Below are 12,500 nucleotides of genomic sequence, written 5' to 3'. Positions count from 1 at the left end.
GAACAGATACTACACTTGATCTTAGCCAAAAGGCCGAGAAGCGATGCCCGACGCCGGCCTTGGGCGGGCGCGCGGGCGTCCGGCTGGCGCGCAGCGGCGCAGGCCGACGCCTCTGGAGCCCGGTCCGCACGCGGCTGCCGGCCGCCCGGACTCCGCTCTCCCCCTCTCTTGCCTGCCTGCTTGCTCGCCTGCCTGCCCGCCAGTCCCGGGCGGGGGCCCTGCTCTTTGATCTCCTGTCAACGGCCCGACAACGACCGCAGCCGCGGGGGGCGCCAGCCGGCCGGCCTCCTTAGCTTAGGCCCCTCCCACCAGCAGCAGCCGTGCCGAGTGAGCTGCAAGCGAAAGCGGACCGTCGGCACCTGCGGGCAGAGGCAAGGGGCAGCGCTCTCTCGGGAGGGACGGGGACACACACACACCTGCCTGCCTGCCGAAAAAAAGAAAGAAAAGGTGTATATACTAAGTTTTTTGGAGGGAAAACGGCCGGCTGTCGAAAGGGGCCCGCCTGCAAGGACGGGGACACACACACACACACACACACACACACACACACACACACACACACACACACAAGCCACGCCTGCCTCCCTGGAAAAAGGAGGAAAAAACTAAGTTTTTTGGAGGGAAAACGCACGGGAGCCGAAAAGGGGGCCGGCCTGCTTGCCGAGAGAGTCGAGGCGCGGGAAAGTGCACGGAGGGAGCACGGGAACGGGGAGGGGGAGAGAGAGAGACACAGAGACACACAGATGGACGAGAGACGAGACCGGAGAGGAAGGAGCTCCGGTCCACCTCGCTTGCTTGCTAGCTACGTCTGTCTTTTCACCGCTGAGAGAAGGTAGTGCACCGTTCCCGGAGGCGCTGCAATACCGGGCCGATGCGTGGAGAGGACGGAGCAAGCTCCTGATCCAGCTCCCTGTTCCAAAAATCCGTTTAATATGTGGTCCCCCGATGGGGGACGTATCAGATATTAAACTGATAAGAACAGATACTACACTTGATCTTAGCCAAAAGGCCGAGAAGCGATGCCCGACGCCGGCCTTGGGCGGGCGCGCGGGCGTCCGGCTGGCGCGCAGCGGCGCAGGCCGACGCCTCTGGAGCCCGGTCCGCACGCGGCTGCCGGCCGCCCGGACTCCGCTCTCCCCCTCTCTTGCCTGCCTGCTTGCTCGCCTGCCTGCCCGCCAGTCCCGGGCGGGGGCCCTGCTCTTTGATCTCCTGTCAACGGCCCGACAACGACCGCAGCCGCGGGGGGCGCCAGCCGGCCGGCCTCCTTAGCTTAGGCCCCTCCCACCAGCAGCAGCCGTGCCGAGTGAGCTGCAAGCGAAAGCGGACCGTCGGCACCTGCGGGCAGAGGCAAGGGGCAGCGCTCTCTCGGGAGGGACGGGGACACACACACACCTGCCTGCCTGCCGAAAAAAAGAAAGAAAAGGTGTATAACTAAGTTTTTTGGAGGGAAAACGGCCGGCTGTCGAAAGGGGCCCGCCTGCAAGGACGGGGACACACACACACACACACACACACACACACACACACACACACACACACACACAAGCCACGCCTGCCTCCCTGGAAAAAGGAGGAAAAAACTAAGTTTTTTGGAGGGAAAACGCACGGGAGCCGAAAAGGGGGCCGGCCTGCTTGCCGAGAGAGTCGAGGCGCGGGAAAGTGCACGGAGGGAGCACGGGAACGGGGAGGGGGAGAGAGAGAGACACAGAGACACACAGATGGACGAGAGACGAGACCGGAGAGGAAGGAGCTCCGGTCCACCTCGCTTGCTTGCTAGCTACGTCTGTCTTTTCACCGCTGAGAGAAGGTAGTGCACCGTTCCCGGAGGCGCTGCAATACCGGGCCGATGCGTGGAGAGGACGGAGCAAGCTCCTGATCCAGCTCCCTGTTCCAAAAATCCGTTTAATATGTGGTCCCCCGATGGGGGACGTATCAGATATTAAACTGATAAGAACAGATACTACACTTGATCTTAGCCAAAAGGCCGAGAAGCGATGCCCGACGCCGGCCTTGGGCGGGCGCGCGGGCGTCCGGCTGGCGCGCAGCGGCGCAGGCCGACGCCTCTGGAGCCCGGTCCGCACGCGGCTGCCGGCCGCCCGGACTCCGCTCTCCCCCTCTCTTGCCTGCCTGCTTGCTCGCCTGCCTGCCCGCCAGTCCCGGGCGGGGGCCCTGCTCTTTGATCTCCTGTCAACGGCCCGACAACGACCGCAGCCGCGGGGGGCGCCAGCCGGCCGGCCTCCTTAGCTTAGGCCCCTCCCACCAGCAGCAGCCGTGCCGAGTGAGCTGCAAGCGAAAGCGGACCGTCGGCACCTGCGGGCAGAGGCAAGGGGCAGCGCTCTCTCGGGAGGGACGGGGACACACACACACCTGCCTGCCTGCCGAAAAAAAGAAAGAAAAGGTGTATATACTAAGTTTTTTGGAGGGAAAACGGCCGGCTGTCGAAAGGGGCCCGCCTGCAAGGACGGGGACACACACACACACACACACACACACACACACACACACACACACACACACACACACAGCCACGCCTGCCTCCCTGGAAAAAGGAGGAAAAAACTAAGTTTTTTGGAGGGAAAACGCACGGGAGCCGAAAAGGGGGCCGGCCTGCTTGCCGAGAGAGTCGAGGCGCGGGAAAGTGCACGGAGGGAGCACGGGAACGGGGAGGGGGAGAGAGAGAGACACAGAGACACACAGATGGACGAGAGACGAGACCGGAGAGGAAGGAGCTCCGGTCCACCTCGCTTGCTTGCTAGCTACGTCTGTCTTTTCACCGCTGAGAGAAGGTAGTGCACCGTTCCCGGAGGCGCTGCAATACCGGGCCGATGCGTGGAGAGGACGGAGCAAGCTCCTGATCCAGCTCCCTGTTCCAAAAATCCGTTTAATATGTGGTCCCCCGATGGGGGACGTATCAGATATTAAACTGATAAGAACAGATACTACACTTGATCTTAGCCAAAAGGCCGAGAAGCGATGCCCGACGCCGGCCTTGGGCGGGCGCGCGGGCGTCCGGCTGGCGCGCAGCGGCGCAGGCCGACGCCTCTGGAGCCCGGTCCGCACGCGGCTGCCGGCCGCCCGGACTCCGCTCTCCCCCTCTCTTGCCTGCCTGCTTGCTCGCCTGCCTGCCCGCCAGTCCCGGGCGGGGGCCCTGCTCTTTGATCTCCTGTCAACGGCCCGACAACGACCGCAGCCGCGGGGGGCGCCAGCCGGCCGGCCTCCTTAGCTTAGGCCCCTCCCACCAGCAGCAGCCGTGCCGAGTGAGCTGCAAGCGAAAGCGGACCGTCGGCACCTGCGGGCAGAGGCAAGGGGCAGCGCTCTCTCGGGAGGGACGGGGACACACACACACCTGCCTGCCTGCCGAAAAAAAGAAAGAAAAGGTGTATATACTAAGTTTTTTGGAGGGAAAACGGCCGGCTGTCGAAAGGGGCCCGCCTGCAAGGACGGGGACACACACACACACACACACACACACACACACACACACACACACACACACACACAAGCCACGCCTGCCTCCCTGGAAAAAGGAGGAAAAAACTAAGTTTTTTGGAGGGAAAACGCACGGGAGCCGAAAAGGGGGCCGGCCTGCTTGCCGAGAGAGTCGAGGCGCGGGAAAGTGCACGGAGGGAGCACGGGAACGGGGAGGGGGAGAGAGAGAGACACAGAGACACACAGATGGACGAGAGACGAGACCGGAGAGGAAGGAGCTCCGGTCCACCTCGCTTGCTTGCTAGCTACGTCTGTCTTTTCACCGCTGAGAGAAGGTAGTGCACCGTTCCCGGAGGCGCTGCAATACCGGGCCGATGCGTGGAGAGGACGGAGCAAGCTCCTGATCCAGCTCCCTGTTCCAAAAATCCGTTTAATATGTGGTCCCCCGATGGGGGACGTATCAGATATTAAACTGATAAGAACAGATACTACACTTGATCTTAGCCAAAAGGCCGAGAAGCGATGCCCGACGCCGGCCTTGGGCGGGCGCGCGGGCGTCCGGCTGGCGCGCAGCGGCGCAGGCCGACGCCTCTGGAGCCCGGTCCGCACGCGGCTGCCGGCCGCCCGGACTCCGCTCTCCCCCTCTCTTGCCTGCCTGCTTGCTCGCCTGCCTGCCCGCCAGTCCCGGGCGGGGGCCCTGCTCTTTGATCTCCTGTCAACGGCCCGACAACGACCGCAGCCGCGGGGGGCGCCAGCCGGCCGGCCTCCTTAGCTTAGGCCCCTCCCACCAGCAGCAGCCGTGCCGAGTGAGCTGCAAGCGAAAGCGGACCGTCGGCACCTGCGGGCAGAGGCAAGGGGCAGCGCTCTCTCGGGAGGGACGGGGACACACACACACCTGCCTGCCTGCCGAAAAAAAGAAAGAAAAGGTGTATATACTAAGTTTTTTGGAGGGAAAACGGCCGGCTGTCGAAAGGGGCCCGCCTGCAAGGACGGGGACACACACACACACACACACACACACACACACACACACACACACACACACACAAGCCACGCCTGCCTCCCTGGAAAAAGGAGGAAAAAACTAAGTTTTTTGGAGGGAAAACGCACGGGAGCCGAAAAGGGGGCCGGCCTGCTTGCCGAGAGAGTCGAGGCGCGGGAAAGTGCACGGAGGGAGCACGGGAACGGGGAGGGGGAGAGAGAGAGACACAGAGACACACAGATGGACGAGAGACGAGACCGGAGAGGAAGGAGCTCCGGTCCACCTCGCTTGCTTGCTAGCTACGTCTGTCTTTTCACCGCTGAGAGAAGGTAGTGCACCGTTCCCGGAGGCGCTGCAATACCGGGCCGATGCGTGGAGAGGACGGAGCAAGCTCCTGATCCAGCTCCCTGTTCCAAAAATCCGTTTAATATGTGGTCCCCCGATGGGGGACGTATCAGATATTAAACTGATAAGAACAGATACTACACTTGATCTTAGCCAAAAGGCCGAGAAGCGATGCCCGACGCCGGCCTTGGGCGGGCGCGCGGGCGTCCGGCTGGCGCGCAGCGGCGCAGGCCGACGCCTCTGGAGCCCGGTCCGCACGCGGCTGCCGGCCGCCCGGACTCCGCTCTCCCCCTCTCTTGCCTGCCTGCTTGCTCGCCTGCCTGCCCGCCAGTCCCGGGCGGGGGCCCTGCTCTTTGATCTCCTGTCAACGGCCCGACAACGACCGCAGCCGCGGGGGGCGCCAGCCGGCCGGCCTCCTTAGCTTAGGCCCCTCCCACCAGCAGCAGCCGTGCCGAGTGAGCTGCAAGCGAAAGCGGACCGTCGGCACCTGCGGGCAGAGGCAAGGGGCAGCGCTCTCTCGGGAGGGACGGGGACACACACACACCTGCCTGCCTGCCGAAAAAAAGAAAGAAAAGGTGTATATACTAAGTTTTTTGGAGGGAAAACGGCCGGCTGTCGAAAGGGGCCCGCCTGCAAGGACGGGGACACACACACACACACACACACCACACACACACACACACACACACACACACACACAAGCCACGCCTGCCTCCCTGGAAAAAGGAGGAAAAAACTAAGTTTTTTGGAGGGAAAACGCACGGGAGCCGAAAAGGGGGCCGGCCTGCTTGCCGAGAGAGTCGAGGCGCGGGAAAGTGCACGGAGGGAGCACGGGAACGGGGAGGGGGAGAGAGAGAGACACAGAGACACACAGATGGACGAGAGACGAGACCGGAGAGGAAGGAGCTCCGGTCCACCTCGCTTGCTTGCTAGCTACGTCTGTCTTTTCACCGCTGAGAGAAGGTAGTGCACCGTTCCCGGAGGCGCTGCAATACCGGGCCGATGCGTGGAGAGGACGGAGCAAGCTCCTGATCCAGCTCCCTGTTCCAAAAATCCGTTTAATATGTGGTCCCCCGATGGGGGACGTATCAGATATTAAACTGATAAGAACAGATACTACACTTGATCTTAGCCAAAAGGCCGAGAAGCGATGCCCGACGCCGGCCTTGGGCGGGCGCGCGGGCGTCCGGCTGGCGCGCAGCGGCGCAGGCCGACGCCTCTGGAGCCCGGTCCGCACGCGGCTGCCGGCCGCCCGGACTCCGCTCTCCCCCTCTCTTGCCTGCCTGCTTGCTCGCCTGCCTGCCCGCCAGTCCCGGGCGGGGGCCCTGCTCTTTGATCTCCTGTCAACGGCCCGACAACGACCGCAGCCGCGGGGGGCGCCAGCCGGCCGGCCTCCTTAGCTTAGGCCCCTCCCACCAGCAGCAGCCGTGCCGAGTGAGCTGCAAGCGAAAGCGGACCGTCGGCACCTGCGGGCAGAGGCAAGGGGCAGCGCTCTCTCGGGAGGGACGGGGACACACACACACCTGCCTGCCTGCCGAAAAAAAGAAAGAAAAGGTGTATATACTAAGTTTTTTGGAGGGAAAACGGCCGGCTGTCGAAAGGGGCCCGCCTGCAAGGACGGGGACACACACACACACACACACACACACACACACACACACACACACACACACAAGCCACGCCTGCCTCCCTGGAAAAAGGAGGAAAAAACTAAGTTTTTTGGAGGGAAAACGCACGGGAGCCGAAAAGGGGGCCGGCCTGCTTGCCGAGAGAGTCGAGGCGCGGGAAAGTGCACGGAGGGAGCACGGGAACGGGGAGGGGGAGAGAGAGAGACACAGAGACACACAGATGGACGAGAGACGAGACCGGAGAGGAAGGAGCTCCGGTCCACCTCGCTTGCTTGCTAGCTACGTCTGTCTTTTCACCGCTGAGAGAAGGTAGTGCACCGTTCCCGGAGGCGCTGCAATACCGGGCCGATGCGTGGAGAGGACGGAGCAAGCTCCTGATCCAGCTCCCTGTTCCAAAAATCCGTTTAATATGTGGTCCCCCGATGGGGGACGTATCAGATATTAAACTGATAAGAACAGATACTACACTTGATCTTAGCCAAAAGGCCGAGAAGCGATGCCCGACGCCGGCCTTGGGCGGGCGCGCGGGCGTCCGGCTGGCGCGCAGCGGCGCAGGCCGACGCCTCTGGAGCCCGGTCCGCACGCGGCTGCCGGCCGCCCGGACTCCGCTCTCCCCCTCTCTTGCCTGCCTGCTTGCTCGCCTGCCTGCCCGCCAGTCCCGGGCGGGGGCCCTGCTCTTTGATCTCCTGTCAACGGCCCGACAACGACCGCAGCCGCGGGGGGCGCCAGCCGGCCGGCCTCCTTAGCTTAGGCCCCTCCCACCAGCAGCAGCCGTGCCGAGTGAGCTGCAAGCGAAAGCGGACCGTCGGCACCTGCGGGCAGAGGCAAGGGGCAGCGCTCTCTCGGGAGGGACGGGGACACACACACACCTGCCTGCCTGCCGAAAAAAAGAAAGAAAAGGTGTATATACTAAGTTTTTTGGAGGGAAAACGGCCGGCTGTCGAAAGGGGCCCGCCTGCAAGGACGGGGACACACACACACACACACACACACACACACACACACACACACACACACACACACACAAGCCACGCCTGCCTCCCTGGAAAAAGGAGGAAAAAACTAAGTTTTTTGGAGGGAAAACGCACGGGAGCCGAAAAGGGGGCCGGCCTGCTTGCCGAGAGAGTCGAGGCGCGGGAAAGTGCACGGAGGGAGCACGGGAACGGGGAGGGGGAGAGAGAGAGACACAGAGACACACAGATGGACGAGAGACGAGACCGGAGAGGAAGGAGCTCCGGTCCACCTCGCTTGCTTGCTAGCTACGTCTGTCTTTTCACCGCTGAGAGAAGGTAGTGCACCGTTCCCGGAGGCGCTGCAATACCGGGCCGATGCGTGGAGAGGACGGAGCAAGCTCCTGATCCAGCTCCCTGTTCCAAAAATCCGTTTAATATGTGGTCCCCCGATGGGGGACGTATCAGATATTAAACTGATAAGAACAGATACTACACTTGATCTTAGCCAAAAGGCCGAGAAGCGATGCCCGACGCCGGCCTTGGGCGGGCGCGCGGGCGTCCGGCTGGCGCGCAGCGGCGCAGGCCGACGCCTCTGGAGCCCGGTCCGCACGCGGCTGCCGGCCGCCCGGACTCCGCTCTCCCCCTCTCTTGCCTGCCTGCTTGCTCGCCTGCCTGCCCGCCAGTCCCGGGCGGGGGCCCTGCTCTTTGATCTCCTGTCAACGGCCCGACAACGACCGCAGCCGCGGGGGGCGCCAGCCGGCCGGCCTCCTTAGCTTAGGCCCCTCCCACCAGCAGCAGCCGTGCCGAGTGAGCTGCAAGCGAAAGCGGACCGTCGGCACCTGCGGGCAGAGGCAAGGGGCAGCGCTCTCTCGGGAGGGACGGGGACACACACACACCTGCCTGCCTGCCGAAAAAAAGAAAGAAAAGGTGTATATACTAAGTTTTTTGGAGGGAAAACGGCCGGCTGTCGAAAGGGGCCCGCCTGCAAGGACGGGGACACACACACACACACACACACACACACACACACACACACACACACACACACAAGCCACGCCTGCCTCCCTGGAAAAAGGAGGAAAAAACTAAGTTTTTTGGAGGGAAAACGCACGGGAGCCGAAAAGGGGGCCGGCCTGCTTGCCGAGAGAGTCGAGGCGCGGGAAAGTGCACGGAGGGAGCACGGGAACGGGGAGGGGGAGAGAGAGAGACACAGAGACACACAGATGGACGAGAGACGAGACCGGAGAGGAAGGAGCTCCGGTCCACCTCGCTTGCTTGCTAGCTACGTCTGTCTTTTCACCGCTGAGAGAAGGTAGTGCACCGTTCCCGGAGGCGCTGCAATACCGGGCCGATGCGTGGAGAGGACGGAGCAAGCTCCTGATCCAGCTCCCTGTTCCAAAAATCCGTTTAATATGTGGTCCCCCGATGGGGGACGTATCAGATATTAAACTGATAAGAACAGATACTACACTTGATCTTAGCCAAAAGGCCGAGAAGCGATGCCCGACGCCGGCCTTGGGCGGGCGCGCGGGCGTCCGGCTGGCGCGCAGCGGCGCAGGCCGACGCCTCTGGAGCCCGGTCCGCACGCGGCTGCCGGCCGCCCGGACTCCGCTCTCCCCCTCTCTTGCCTGCCTGCTTGCTCGCCTGCCTGCCCGCCAGTCCCGGGCGGGGGCCCTGCTCTTTGATCTCCTGTCAACGGCCCGACAACGACCGCAGCCGCGGGGGGCGCCAGCCGGCCGGCCTCCTTAGCTTAGGCCCCTCCCACCAGCAGCAGCCGTGCCGAGTGAGCTGCAAGCGAAAGCGGACCGTCGGCACCTGCGGGCAGAGGCAAGGGGCAGCGCTCTCTCGGGAGGGACGGGGACACACACACACCTGCCTGCCTGCCGAAAAAAAGAAAGAAAAGGTGTATATACTAAGTTTTTTGGAGGGAAAACGGCCGGCTGTCGAAAGGGGCCCGCCTGCAAGGACGGGGACACACACACACACACACACACACACACACACACACACACACACACACACACAAGCCACGCCTGCCTCCCTGGAAAAAGGAGGAAAAAACTAAGTTTTTTGGAGGGAAAACGCACGGGAGCCGAAAAGGGGGCCGGCCTGCTTGCCGAGAGAGTCGAGGCGCGGGAAAGTGCACGGAGGGAGCACGGGAACGGGGAGGGGGAGAGAGAGAGACACAGAGACACACAGATGGACGAGAGACGAGACCGGAGAGGAAGGAGCTCCGGTCCACCTCGCTTGCTTGCTAGCTACGTCTGTCTTTTCACCGCTGAGAGAAGGTAGTGCACCGTTCCCGGAGGCGCTGCAATACCGGGCCGATGCGTGGAGAGGACGGAGCAAGCTCCTGATCCAGCTCCCTGTTCCAAAAATCCGTTTAATATGTGGTCCCCCGATGGGGGACGTATCAGATATTAAACTGATAAGAACAGATACTACACTTGATCTTAGCCAAAAGGCCGAGAAGCGATGCCCGACGCCGGCCTTGGGCGGGCGCGCGGGCGTCCGGCTGGCGCGCAGCGGCGCAGGCCGACGCCTCTGGAGCCCGGTCCGCACGCGGCTGCCGGCCGCCCGGACTCCGCTCTCCCCCTCTCTTGCCTGCCTGCTTGCTCGCCTGCCTGCCCGCCAGTCCCGGGCGGGGGCCCTGCTCTTTGATCTCCTGTCAACGGCCCGACAACGACCGCAGCCGCGGGGGGCGCCAGCCGGCCGGCCTCCTTAGCTTAGGCCCCTCCCACCAGCAGCAGCCGTGCCGAGTGAGCTGCAAGCGAAAGCGGACCGTCGGCACCTGCGGGCAGAGGCAAGGGGCAGCGCTCTCTCGGGAGGGACGGGGACACACACACACCTGCCTGCCTGCCGAAAAAAAGAAAGAAAAGGTGTATATACTAAGTTTTTTGGAGGGAAAACGGCCGGCTGTCGAAAGGGGCCCGCCTGCAAGGACGGGGACACACACACACACACACACACACACACACACACACACACACACACACACACAAGCCACGCCTGCCTCCCTGGAAAAAGGAGGAAAAAACTAAGTTTTTTGGAGGGAAAACGCACGGGAGCCGAAAAGGGGGCCGGCCTGCTTGCCGAGAGAGTCGAGGCGCGGGAAAGTGCACGGAGGGAGCACGGGAACGGGGAGGGGGAGAGAGAGAGACACAGAGACACACAGATGGACGAGAGACGAGACCGGAGAGGAAGGAGCTCCGGTCCACCTCGCTTGCTTGCTAGCTACGTCTGTCTTTTCACCGCTGAGAGAAGGTAGTGCACCGTTCCCGGAGGCGCTGCAATACCGGGCCGATGCGTGGAGAGGACGGAGCAAGCTCCTGATCCAGCTCCCTGTTCCAAAAATCCGTTTAATATGTGGTCCCCCGATGGGGGACGTATCAGATATTAAACTGATAAGAACAGATACTACACTTGATCTTAGCCAAAAGGCCGAGAAGCGATGCCCGACGCCGGCCTTGGGCGGGCGCGCGGGCGTCCGGCTGGCGCGCAGCGGCGCAGGCCGACGCCTCTGGAGCCCGGTCCGCACGCGGCTGCCGGCCGCCCGGACTCCGCTCTCCCCCTCTCTTGCCTGCCTGCTTGCTCGCCTGCCTGCCCGCCAGTCCCGGGCGGGGGCCCTGCTCTTTGATCTCCTGTCAACGGCCCGACAACGACCGCAGCCGCGGGGGGCGCCAGCCGGCCGGCCTCCTTAGCTTAGGCCCCTCCCACCAGCAGCAGCCGTGCCGAGTGAGCTGCAAGCGAAAGCGGACCGTCGGCACCTGCGGGCAGAGGCAAGGGGCAGCGCTCTCTCGGGAGGGACGGGGACACACACACACCTGCCTGCCTGCCGAAAAAAAGAAAGAAAAGGTGTATATACTAAGTTTTTTGGAGGGAAAACGGCCGGCTGTCGAAAGGGGCCCGCCTGCAAGGACGGGGACACACACACACACACACACACACACACACACACACACACACACACACACACAAGCCACGCCTGCCTCCCTGGAAAAAGGAGGAAAAAACTAAGTTTTTTGGAGGGAAAACGCACGGGAGCCGAAAAGGGGGCCGGCCTGCTTGCCGAGAGAGTCGAGGCGCGGGAAAGTGCACGGAGGGAGCACGGGAACGGGGAGGGGGAGAGAGAGAGACACAGAGACACACAGATGGACGAGAGACGAGACCGGAGAGGAAGGAGCTCCGGTCCACCTCGCTTGCTTGCTAGCTACGTCTGTCTTTTCACCGCTGAGAGAAGGTAGTGCACCGTTCCCGGAGGCGCTGCAATACCGGGCCGATGCGTGGAGAGGACGGAGCAAGCTCCTGATCCAGCTCCCTGTTCCAAAAATCCGTTTAATATGTGGTCCCCCGATGGGGGACGTATCAGATATTAAACTGATAAGAACAGATACTACACTTGATCTTAGCCAAAAGGCCGAGAAGCGATGCCCGACGCCGGCCTTGGGCGGGCGCGCGGGCGTCCGGCTGGCGCGCAGCGGCGCAGGCCGACGCCTCTGGAGCCCGGTCCGCACGCGGCTGCCGGCCGCCCGGACTCCGCTCTCCCCCTCTCTTGCCTGCCTGCTTGCTCGCCTGCCTGCCCGCCAGTCCCGGGCGGGGGCCCTGCTCTTTGATCTCCTGTCAACGGCCCGACAACGACCGCAGCCGCGGGGGGCGCCAGCCGGCCGGCCTCCTTAGCTTAGGCCCCTCCCACCAGCAGCAGCCGTGCCGAGTGAGCTGCAAGCGAAAGCGGACCGTCGGCACCTGCGGGCAGAGGCAAGGGGCAGCGCTCTCTCGGGAGGGACGGGGACACACACACACCTGCCTGCCTGCCGAAAAAAAGAAAGAAAAGGTGTATATACTAAGTTTTTTGGAGGGAAAACGGCCGGCTGTCGAAAGGGGCCCGCCTGCAAGGACGGGGACACACACACACACACACACACACACACACACACACACACACACACACACACACAAGCCACGCCTGCCTCCCTGGAAAAAGGAGGAAAAAACTAAGTTTTTTGGAGGGAAAACGCACGGGAGCCGAAAAGGGGGCCGGCCTGCTTGCCGAGAGAGTCGAGGCGCGGGAAAGTGCACGGAGGGAGCACGGGAACGGGGAGGGGGAGAGAGAGAGACACAGAGACACACAGATGGACGAGAGACGAGACCGGAGAGGAAGGAGCT

At 62.9% G+C, this 12,500-nt stretch overlaps 13 non-coding genes across 13 annotated transcripts in view; all 13 read right to left on the bottom strand.

The window, feature by feature from the left end:
- Window positions 1-45, bottom strand: part of LOC148809502 (U2 spliceosomal RNA) — a 191-nt gene extending 146 nt beyond the window's left edge. Inside the window, exon 1 of the small nuclear RNA XR_016087418.1 lies at window positions 1-45. This exon is cut by the window's left edge and continues 146 nt beyond it. This is a non-coding gene — a small nuclear RNA (U2 spliceosomal RNA).
- Window positions 46-830: 785 nt separating this feature from the next.
- On the bottom strand, window positions 831-1,021 carry LOC148809501 (U2 spliceosomal RNA). Its single transcript, XR_016087417.1, has one exon. It is a non-coding gene; the product is annotated as a U2 spliceosomal RNA (small nuclear RNA).
- A 784-nt stretch (window positions 1,022-1,805) lies between these two features.
- LOC148809500 (U2 spliceosomal RNA) lies at window positions 1,806-1,996 on the bottom strand. The gene has a single exon (XR_016087416.1). It is a non-coding gene; the product is annotated as a U2 spliceosomal RNA (small nuclear RNA).
- A 788-nt stretch (window positions 1,997-2,784) lies between these two features.
- LOC148809499 (U2 spliceosomal RNA) lies at window positions 2,785-2,975 on the bottom strand. Its single transcript, XR_016087407.1, has one exon. It is a non-coding gene; the product is annotated as a U2 spliceosomal RNA (small nuclear RNA).
- A 787-nt stretch (window positions 2,976-3,762) lies between these two features.
- LOC148809498 (U2 spliceosomal RNA) lies at window positions 3,763-3,953 on the bottom strand. Its single transcript, XR_016087396.1, has one exon. It is a non-coding gene; the product is annotated as a U2 spliceosomal RNA (small nuclear RNA).
- A 785-nt stretch (window positions 3,954-4,738) lies between these two features.
- LOC148809497 (U2 spliceosomal RNA) lies at window positions 4,739-4,929 on the bottom strand. The gene has a single exon (XR_016087385.1). It is a non-coding gene; the product is annotated as a U2 spliceosomal RNA (small nuclear RNA).
- Window positions 4,930-5,717: 788 nt separating this feature from the next.
- On the bottom strand, window positions 5,718-5,908 carry LOC148809496 (U2 spliceosomal RNA). The gene has a single exon (XR_016087374.1). It is a non-coding gene; the product is annotated as a U2 spliceosomal RNA (small nuclear RNA).
- A 783-nt stretch (window positions 5,909-6,691) lies between these two features.
- Window positions 6,692-6,882, bottom strand: LOC148809495 (U2 spliceosomal RNA). The gene has a single exon (XR_016087363.1). It is a non-coding gene; the product is annotated as a U2 spliceosomal RNA (small nuclear RNA).
- A 789-nt stretch (window positions 6,883-7,671) lies between these two features.
- Window positions 7,672-7,862, bottom strand: LOC148809494 (U2 spliceosomal RNA). Its single transcript, XR_016087454.1, has one exon. It is a non-coding gene; the product is annotated as a U2 spliceosomal RNA (small nuclear RNA).
- Window positions 7,863-8,647: 785 nt separating this feature from the next.
- LOC148809493 (U2 spliceosomal RNA) lies at window positions 8,648-8,838 on the bottom strand. The gene has a single exon (XR_016087443.1). It is a non-coding gene; the product is annotated as a U2 spliceosomal RNA (small nuclear RNA).
- A 785-nt stretch (window positions 8,839-9,623) lies between these two features.
- LOC148809492 (U2 spliceosomal RNA) lies at window positions 9,624-9,814 on the bottom strand. Its single transcript, XR_016087432.1, has one exon. It is a non-coding gene; the product is annotated as a U2 spliceosomal RNA (small nuclear RNA).
- Window positions 9,815-10,599: 785 nt separating this feature from the next.
- LOC148809491 (U2 spliceosomal RNA) lies at window positions 10,600-10,790 on the bottom strand. The gene has a single exon (XR_016087421.1). It is a non-coding gene; the product is annotated as a U2 spliceosomal RNA (small nuclear RNA).
- A 785-nt stretch (window positions 10,791-11,575) lies between these two features.
- LOC148809490 (U2 spliceosomal RNA) lies at window positions 11,576-11,766 on the bottom strand. The gene has a single exon (XR_016087357.1). It is a non-coding gene; the product is annotated as a U2 spliceosomal RNA (small nuclear RNA).
- Between the last annotated feature and the right edge of the window lie 734 nt (window positions 11,767-12,500).

The sequence above is a fragment of the Atractosteus spatula genome, unplaced genomic scaffold, assembly GCF_055471065.1.
Source record: "Atractosteus spatula isolate fAtrSpa1 unplaced genomic scaffold, fAtrSpa1.hap1 Scaffold_126, whole genome shotgun sequence".
Taxonomy (NCBI): domain Eukaryota; kingdom Metazoa; phylum Chordata; class Actinopteri; order Semionotiformes; family Lepisosteidae; genus Atractosteus; species Atractosteus spatula.
Note: the sequence above shows the minus strand (reverse complement) of the source record. Positions and strands in the feature narration are given on the sequence as shown.